The 9,843-nt window shown below is 42.2% G+C and overlaps 1 non-coding gene across 1 annotated transcript; it reads right to left on the bottom strand.

Moving 5' to 3' along the window:
• Positions 1 to 4,490: 4,490 nt before the first annotated feature.
• Positions 4,491 to 4,574, bottom strand: Trnas-gga (transfer RNA serine (anticodon GGA)). Its single transcript is given in 2 exon segments — positions 4,491 to 4,525; positions 4,535 to 4,574. It is a non-coding gene; the product is annotated as a tRNA-Ser (tRNA).
• Between the last annotated feature and the right edge of the window lie 5,269 nt (positions 4,575 to 9,843).

Raw genomic sequence — 9,843 nt, 5'->3', positions numbered from 1 at the left:
GTTGCCCCACTACTCGCGTGAACATATCGGTTGGACCCTGGACGGTAGACGTCTGGAAAACCGTGGTGTGATCAGATTACTCCCGATTTCATTTGGTAAAAGAGGATGGTAGGGTTCGAGTGTGGCGCAGAACCCCCGAAGTCATGGACACCGGTTGTCAGCAAGGCAATGTGCAAGCTCGTGGTGGCTCCAGAATGGTATGGTCTTTGTTTACATTGAATACACTAGGACCTCTGGACAAAGTACACCGATCATTGACTTTAAATGGTTATGCTTGGCTACTTGGAGACCAATTGCAACCATTCGTGGACTTCATGTTCCCAAACACTGATGGAATTTTTATGGATGACAATGCGCCTTATTATTGGACCACATTTTGGTTTGAGAAACATTCTGGACAATTCGAGCGAATGGTTTAGCCAACCATATCGATCGACATTAATCTCATCGAACATTTATGGGACACAATCGAGAGGTCAGTTTGTACACTAAATCCTGCACGTTCAACACTTTAGTAATTACGGGGGGCTATGGAGGTAACATGGCTCAATATTTATACAGGGGACTTCCATTAACTTGTTGAATCTATGCTACGTCGAGTTGTTGCACTATGCCGGGCAAAAGGAGGTATCTCGTGACTTTTGTCACCTCAGCGAACATGTTGTTATTTTTCTTCTTCTAGCTGTATTTAGTTTGGTAGTTATTTACTAAACTGTACTACACACTACATTAAGTGCTCATTGACCGTGTGTTATTAATTTGATACAGTATTGAAACATAACACTTTATAGGATGTTATATGTACAGCGTAAACCAAATGCCGCAATTAACTGCAATACCCTGCACAGTCGCTGTACAATAGTATATGAACAAACCTGGTGGTTTGGTGCGCCCGTGCTGTTGTAAGTAATAACTCAACATTCACCTCGGTCGCTTTGTTTCCTAAAGTTATTGCTGTTTTCGATTTTATGGAAGCTCATCTGTTCAAATACTGTGCAGTGTGTAAGAAACCACAATACTGCAGTACGACAATGTAACATCAAGTTGAGCTATCATGACACGTTACAGGTGACAGGGTAATTCGTTCACATCCAGTACAGCAAAACCATTGCAGAATACAAGAAAAACTGCAGACATAATTTAATTTTCTTACAGAACCTATAAAAGAGAATGGGAAGTCTTACGTCTCTGCAGAATAGAGAGATGGCTTCAAGAACAAAATGTTCAGTCATGGCATCCTCCCTAATCGTTTTCCAATTTGCTCTACACTTTCGAGGTTACAGTAATCTTAGTGCTAGATGGAGGGGCCGCTTTGATTTTATTTGTGGCCACGCAGTCTAAGAGGCAATAAACTGCGTGTGTTAGTGTTTAACGCAGCCGGGATTGCTGCCAAGTGAGATTTCAGACTGGCGGAAACATTAAGCCTACCGCCAGAAAACCCTGCGAAGAAGGAAGGTTAAAGCTTCATTCACGATAGGACAAAGCTACTCAGAACACTAGAGCAAGTAAGTTATTAAACTAGAAATCGAATGTGTAAGTAATGTGGAAACAACGTATACTTCTTCATGTAAATTCCTTCTGCAGTTGTAGAAACTAACAGCACAAACCATTTTCACGTTGACATTGAGCTAAATGATTTCTTCATTTACCTGGTATCACTGCCTGGAAAGCTTTTTACGAAAGTACACTGTGCTACCAAACAGAGGAACAGACGTCGTCGAGACCATTCCAGAGACCATGAAAATACTCTCAAATTTAGAAGCGCTAACATACTACAGTATATAAACATCATCAAAGCTACTAAATGACATTCTGGTTAGAAGAAAAGCAATTTGTGTTTAACGAAAAATTATTTGGTGATGTTTAACGTCTCGTTGAAAGGGAGATTAGTAAAAACCGAGTATCATTTTAGATGCAATGGAAACCGAATCCAGTGCTAAAGAAATAGTGGAGGAAATGGCCCAAATTGATTTAAGAAAGCCACGTAAAAACCATATCTGGTTTACCAGAGGAGGATTTTAATTCCTCTCCACCCAACGGCATGGCTAATTTCCTAACCACTGGGACACCTACTGCGATGTAAAGAGTATTTTACCATACTCATAGCGGCGGCCGAATGTTGTTTCAAATTGTTGTGAACGAAAATCAGCCTCCTGGTGTTCTACATCTACACTCCTCAAGCCACCTTCCAGTGAGTGGCGGATGGTACTTTGTGTCACACTGTCGCTTCGCCTCCTTCCCATTCCGGTTACGAATAGTTCGTGGGAAGAACGATTGCCGGTAAGCCTTTGTGTGAGCTCGAATCTATCTAATTTTATATTCATGGTCACATCGCGAGATATGTGTAGGAGGATTCTTGGGACCGAGAGCTGACTGAAACCCGAAGTGGAAAGTTCTGAGATATTTAGCGAGTTGTGGAACGTATAACGCAAAGACAGATTAGAGGACACAAGAGGGGAAGTGTTCATTGCAGTTGACGAAAGTATTATCTCTATTGAGGTCGAAGTTGAGTGTGACCTTGAAGTCATCTGGTCGCGTATAACAGGTGTAGGTGAAACCAAGTTAACTGTTGAATGTTTTTACCGGCCACTCGATTCCACTGTGACAGTTCTAAGCTCATGGAACGAAAGTTTGCAGTCAACAGCGCGTAAATACCCAGATCATGCAATACTGGCTGGGGGCGACTTAAACCTGCCGAGAATAGACTGGGATGTCTATGGTTTCATTGCGGAGGATACAGACAGTTATGCGAAATACTTTTGAACACGTTTTGTGAAAATTGTCTTGAGCAGCTAGCTCGGTAACCTACACGCAATGGAAATATCTTAGATCTGTAGCAACAAATAGGCCGGACCTTATCGACAATGTCAGTATAGAAACTGGGACTAGCGATCATGATGTCACTAAGCAACTATGATTATGAAAGTTAATAAATCAGTCAAGAAGGCCAGGAGAGTGTTTCTGCTAGATAGAACAGATAAGCAGTTATTTGCATCTCACTTACACAGTGAACTGGCATAAGTTAGTTCCAGCAAGATGGATGCAGAGGATTTATGAGCAAAGTTTAAGCAGATTGTAAATCGTGGTCTGGAAAGTTACATGCCTAGTAAGTGGGTATAGGATGGAAAAGACCCACCATGATTTAATAACGAAATTCGGCGGATGCTGAGGAAGCAAAGGGTGTTGCACTCTTAGTTAAAAAAGGAATGCGTAAATTACGACGAGCGAAGGTGAGTAGAGATTCGTACGTCTGTGAAAAGATCCATGCGTGAAGCATACAACAACTACCACCGTCACACCTTAGCTAAAGATCTATCAGAGGACTCGAGAAAATTCTGGTCGTATGTAAAATAGCCAAGAGGGTCTAAGGCTTCCTTTCAGTCCTTTGTTGACCAGTCTGGTGTGGCAGTTGACGACAGCAAAACGAAAGCTCAAGTTTTAAATTTCACGGTCAAGAAATCGTTCACCCAGGAGAATCGTACAGAAATACCGTCATATGACCATCGGACAGACTCCCGAATGGACAACATAGTAATATGCATACCTGGCGTATAGAAACAACTCAAAGATTTGAAAGCAAATAAATCACCAGATCCGGATGAAATCCCAGTTCGATTTTACAAAGAGTACCCTATGGCATTGGCCCTTTGCCTTGCTTGAATTATCGTGGCTCACTAGCCCAGCGTAAGGTCCCAAGCGACTGGAATAAAGCGCATGAGACATCAGATGTAGTGGGTATAGTACACTCCTACTTCTGGTCAGTTTCAAATTACGTCAGAGACAGTGTTGCAGGGATGGTCGATTAAAAACAGAGGAAGAATTACGAGATGCATAGAGAGAGGTCATATAGAGTTTTGCTCAGGGTCTTTGGCCTATAGGTTCAACAAAGTGGTAGCTAGTTTCGAAATAGAGGGCATCCAGTATATAAGAAAACGGACCCGCAAAATTACAGACCAATATCCGTAACTCCTGTTGCTGCAGAATCCTTAAACATATTCACAGCTCGAATATAATAAACGTTCCTGAGACTGAGAAGCTTACGTGCATGAATCAAAAGAATCGCTCGTGCGAAACTCAGCTTCCCCTTTTCTCAAATGATCTACTGAGAACTACGGGTGAATAGATGAAGGGCAACAGGCAGATTCCAAGCAGATACCTTATACCTAGATTTCCGGAAAGCATTTGACACGTTGCCCCACTGGAGGCTGTTAACGAAGTTACGAGCATACGGAATAAGTTCAGAGATATGTGAGTGGCTCGAAGACTTGTTAAATAATAGAACCCAGTATGTCGTCCTCGACAGCGAGCGTTCATCAGAGAAAAGGGTATCGTCAGGAGTGCCCCAGTGAAGTGTGATAGGACCACTGTCATTCTCACATACATAAATGAAATGCTTCTGAGCACTATGAGACTTAACTTCTGAGGTCATCAGTCCCCTAGAACTTAGAACTACTTAAACCTAACTAACCTAAGGACATCACACACGTCCATGCCCGAGGCAGGATTCGAACCTGCGACCGCAGCGGTCACGCGGTTCCAGACTGTAGCGCCTAGAACCGCTCGGCCACCCAGGCCGGCCATACATAAATGATATGGCTGACACGGTGGGCAGCTATCTTCGGTTGTTTGCTGATGATTCCGTGGTGAATGGTAAGTTGTTGAAGTTGAGTGACTATAAGGAGATACAAGACGACTTAGACGAAATTTCTACTTGGTGTGATAAATGGCAGTTAGCCATAAATGTGAAAAAATGTAAGTTAATGCGTATGAGTAGGAAGATAAAAGTTGTAATGTTCAGATACAATATTACTAGAGTCCTGCTTGACACAACCAAGCCGTTTAAATATCTGGGAATAACGTTCCAAAGCCATATGAGGTGGAACGAACATGTGAGAACTGTGGTAAGGAAGGCGAATGGTCAACTTCGGTTACATGGGAGAATTTTAGGGAAGAGTTGTTCACCTGCAAGGGAGACCGCATATAGTGCGACCTATTCTTGAAAACTGCTTGAGTATTTCGGATCCGTACCAGGTCGGATTGAAGGAAGGAACTGAAGTAATTCAGGGGCTGGCTGGTAGTTTTGTTACCGGTAGGTTGGAATAACACTTATGTGTTATGGAGATGCTTCTGGAACTCAATTGGGAATCCCTGGAGTGAAGGGACGTTCTTTTCGAGAAACACTATTGAGAAAGTTTAGAGAACCGACGTTTGAAGCTGACTGCCGAACGATTCTACTGTCGCCAACATACATCGCGCGTAATGACCACGAAGATAAGATACGAGAAATTAGAGCTCATACAGAGGCATACCGACAGTCGTTTTCCCTCTCTCTATTTCCAAGTGGAACACGAAAGGAAATGACAAGTAGTGGTTCAGGGCACCCTTCGCCACGCAGCGTACGGTGGCTTGCGGAGTATCTACGTAGCTGTAGATGCAGATGTGGAGGAAGATATATATTTGTTGACTTTTCCAGGAACTCAGGGCTCTGGGAACTTTAACAATAAACGACACGGAGATACCAGTCGCTCTCTTGCAGCGCCTGCCACAGGAGCTGGTCGATCATCTCGCTTTCGTGCTTATTAAATGAACCTGTAACGAAACGTGATGCTCTTAGTTGGGTTTTCTCTATATTTCTCCATCGGTCTGATCCGGTACGGATTCCATACTGACGAGCAGTATCCAAGTATTGGTCGAACGAGTGTTTTGTAAGCTACTTCCTTTGTTCCTGAGGAATCTTCCAATAAACTTGAGACTGGCATCTGCCGTACTTGCCATTAGTTTTATGTAATCGTTCCATTTCAAAGTGCTCCGAACGCATACTTCTAAATATTTTGTGGAAGTAACTGCTTCCAATGGTGTTCTGCAATTGTATAATCATACAATAAAGGATCTTTCTCTCTATGTACACGCAATACGTTACATTTGTTTACGTTGTGGATGAACTACCACTCCGTGCGCAAAACGTCATTCCTCTGCAGGTTTACCTGCATTTCGCTACAATTTTATAGCGTCGTGACTTCTCTGAATAAACAGCATCATCCGTGATGTGTTGACACGACGCTTCCACTTGGAAATCACTGTCTTTTCACAAACTCCGATGATTGCAAGCGCGTGGTGTTATTACAGCTCTTCATTGTCATAGAAAGTACACTGATAGAGTTTTGCGCAACGGAGTCACAGAAACCTACATTCCTTACTCGCTCCAGCGTTGAGTCCAGTATCCTCAAAAGTCGAAAGCTGTCGCACATTACACGCCTGGATTCCTCCCCGAATTACACGCTCATTGAAAAAAAATTTACAAACAGAATATATACTTATCTTAACTCAGCAGCTCACACTGGCAATATCCATAAATAACTTTTCACGGTGATTCTTCGTCAGTTGTGTTCACCGAACCGTCACTTACCATTTCAGTCACGGACATTGATGACGATTCTTCACCTACATCTATGTCTACGTCTACAATCCGCAAGCAACTTGATGGTATGTGGCGGAGGTTACTGAATGTACCGATGTCACTCCGATCTTTCCTCTTCCAGCCGCGAATGGTGCGTGCGAAGGACAATTGTCGGTAAGCTCCAGTCTCTCTAATCTTGCCGTCGCAGTTTTTTTCCGCTGAATATCCGTAGGAAGAAACAACGTCTACGTTAACTCATCTAAGAATGTATGTCCTCAGAATTTTAATTGTAAACCACAACGGTAATGCACAACGCTTCTCTTATAGCTTCTACCACTGGAGTTGGCTAAGCATCTCCGCGATGCTTCCGTGTTTGTTAAACGAACCCGTGACGAAACGCGATGCTCTTCTTTGTATCTTCTCTATTCCATCTATCAATCCTCTCTGGTAAGGACTCTACACTGATAGGTGACAGTGTTTTATAAGCTACCTCCCTTGTGGGTGGACTCATTTCTCGAGAATTGTTCTAATGAATCTCAGTCTGGCACCTATCTCTCCTACGATTAGCTTTATTGGTTACTCCACTATAAATCGCATTGAATGTTACTGCTTACAGTGACTGTTCGGCAGTCGTATAATCGTACAGTAATGGGTCTCCCGCTGTTTATGATCAGTGCGTTCCACTGGCTTCAGGTGAGGGTCAACTACAATCTCTACACCAATTGGAGATTCCCTGCGAATTTTCCTGCACGTCACTACAATTTTGTACCGTTCGACTTCTCCACATTTGACAACATCATCCTGGAAGAAAGAAGTGCGAGATCAGGAAAGAACATAGGAGAACTTCTGCCGGCCGGAGTGGCCGTGCGGTTCTGGGCGCTACAGTCTGGAGCCGAGCGACCGCTACGGTAGCAGGTTCGAATCCTGCCTCGGGCATGGATGTGTGTGATGTCCTTAGGTTAGTTAGGTTTAATTAGTTCTAAGTTCTAGGCGACTGATGACCTCAGAAGTTAAGTCGCATAGTACTCAGAGCCATTTTTGAGAACTTCTGTGAAGTTTGGAATGTAGGAAATAACTGTTTTAAGAAATAAGTGAATATATTTTATTTCTAAGCATGATTCGAATTACACTTTTCACAAATAAAAATCAAACTTTGTTCCTCATCTCCTGTGCAGAGTTCGTGATCCCAGCAAGTGCAAGTAGAGCACTTGCCAGTGAAAGGCAAAGGTCCCGAGTTCGAGTCTCTGTCCGGCACACAGTTTTAATCTGCCAGGAAGTTTCATCTTTAGTTTAAGCTAAAAAAGTGTTTCCCTATAAAATAACACTAAACCCGGCTCTATATCTTCTTACAGTAAATGTATATTAATTTTTAAAGTTGTTAAGTCCTTTCTTAAACACCTTGTATAGGCTTTGCCGACAGTAGCCCCGTATTCTGCCTGATTACATGTCTCTGTATTTGAATGCGCATGTCTGTACCAGTTTCTTTGGCGCTTCAGTGTACAAGGCCTGGCGAAAAGTAATGCCTCCGAATTTATTATGTGGAAACTCTTAAAGCTTTTTAATTTAAACAAACGTTATAAACATTCTAAATTTGTATTATGCATGTCTGCATATTTGCAGCCCTCTGTCGGTAGAGGACTGCGAACTGTAGTACGAAAGATGACGATGTGTAACGTAACTATGTCGTTACGTGAAACAGAGCGTATTGTAATCGTGTTTCGAATTTGCAGAGTTCGTGGACACATCGAGCACTCTCTCCTTCAGCATGACAATGCCAGAGCACACACGCGTGCTGCTGCGACATCTGCCACAATCTGACGCCTTGAGTTCACTGTCGTCGATCGCTCTCCATACAGTCCCGACTTGACTACATCTGACTTTCGCCAGTTTCCAAAACTTAAAAAACACCTTCGAGGATTTCACTTTGACAGTGCTGAAGCAGTTTAAGCAGAGGTGAAGCTGTGACTCCATCAACAATATTAAACATTGTATAGTGACGGTACCGAAAAACTGGTTCAAATGGTTCAAATGGCTCTGAGCTCTATGGGACTTATCATCTGAGGTCATCAGTCCCCCAGAACTTAGAACTACTTTAACCTAACTAACCTAAGGACATACACACATTCATGCCAGAGACAGGATTCGAACCTGCGTCCGTAGCGGTCGCGCGGTTTCAGACTGAAGCGCCTAGAACCGCTCGGCCACTCGGGCCGGCGACAAACTGGTCTCTTCTTGGGAGAACTGTGTTCGTCGCCAGAGTTGCCATGTTGACAAATAAATATGTAGACATAAGAACAAAGATGTAGAAAGTTAATAAAGTTTGTTTGACTTTAGAAGGTGTAAGATTTTTCCCCTAAAATTTTTGGAGGCATTACTTTTCAGCACAGCCTCGTAGTATACAAGTTGCGGATGTGTAATAAAGAGATGCTCCATCGATCCGAAGTGAACAGGATGAAAAGGAAACATATAGACAGAATCTGGGCAGCATGATGTAAACATATCCAAGGAACATGCAGCACTGTATCGGGTAGTGAATTAAACAGCAGCAACAAATGAAATGTTTAACTTTAGTTGCACTGTGTGGAAGTATTGACTGTTCTTACCGTGAAGAAAAGGAAAGACAATCCGGAGCACAGATTTCTGTGCATCAAATATGTGCAGATCTGTCAATTAAAATTAAACTTGCTTTTATGTGACGAGTAGACTAAACACATACACAAATAACGAGAGTTTTAAAACTTGAGAAGAGACAATGTGCGCCAACAAAACAAAATACTACACTATGGTTGATGTGAATATTTGTCCATTATATCAAAATTGAAAGTGACAAAGAACTGGAAGGTTTTGTTAATTTTCTAAGAATAGACAAGCAGAGACAAGATGATTTAAAAGTTACAAAGCCATATATCAAACCGATTTGGACATTACTTTCCAATAAATATCTTACTAAATAATAAGTATTTCAAACTTGAAGAGAACATTCTTTTTATTTATCTGTTATTCCTTTTTTTCTTTAATCTAGGACAAGCAATTTATTTACTTTATATGTTCACTGTTTACACATAAGTAGAATTTTAAATTATAATATTTCAAGAAAAGAAACCGACGACTATAAGGCAAAAAAGGAACTTAATTATGGGACAGAAATAAGCAGAAGACGTTCATTGTCATGGCAGGAAAAGCAGACCCCAAAGAAGGCGAAATTGGTGACCTTAAGAAGGGGCTGTAGCGGAGGATGTAGGTCCTAAAAAGAAAGAGGGAAAAAAATTCGGTGGAGCAAAAGCCCGCGAAAGGCAAAGGTTCCACGTCTGAGGCCCGGTCCGATACACAGTTTTAATCTTTCAGAAAGTTTAAAACCAGCGCACATTTCGCTGCATACTGAAAATTCATTCTGGATGACCAAGTTAGTTCTCACAACGGCCTAGGCTAGTGATACATTGGTTAGA

The sequence above is a fragment of the Schistocerca serialis genome, chromosome 3 (assembly GCF_023864345.2).
Source record: "Schistocerca serialis cubense isolate TAMUIC-IGC-003099 chromosome 3, iqSchSeri2.2, whole genome shotgun sequence".
NCBI classification, from domain to species: domain Eukaryota; kingdom Metazoa; phylum Arthropoda; class Insecta; order Orthoptera; family Acrididae; genus Schistocerca; species Schistocerca serialis.
Note: the sequence above shows the minus strand (reverse complement) of the source record. Positions and strands in the feature narration are given on the sequence as shown.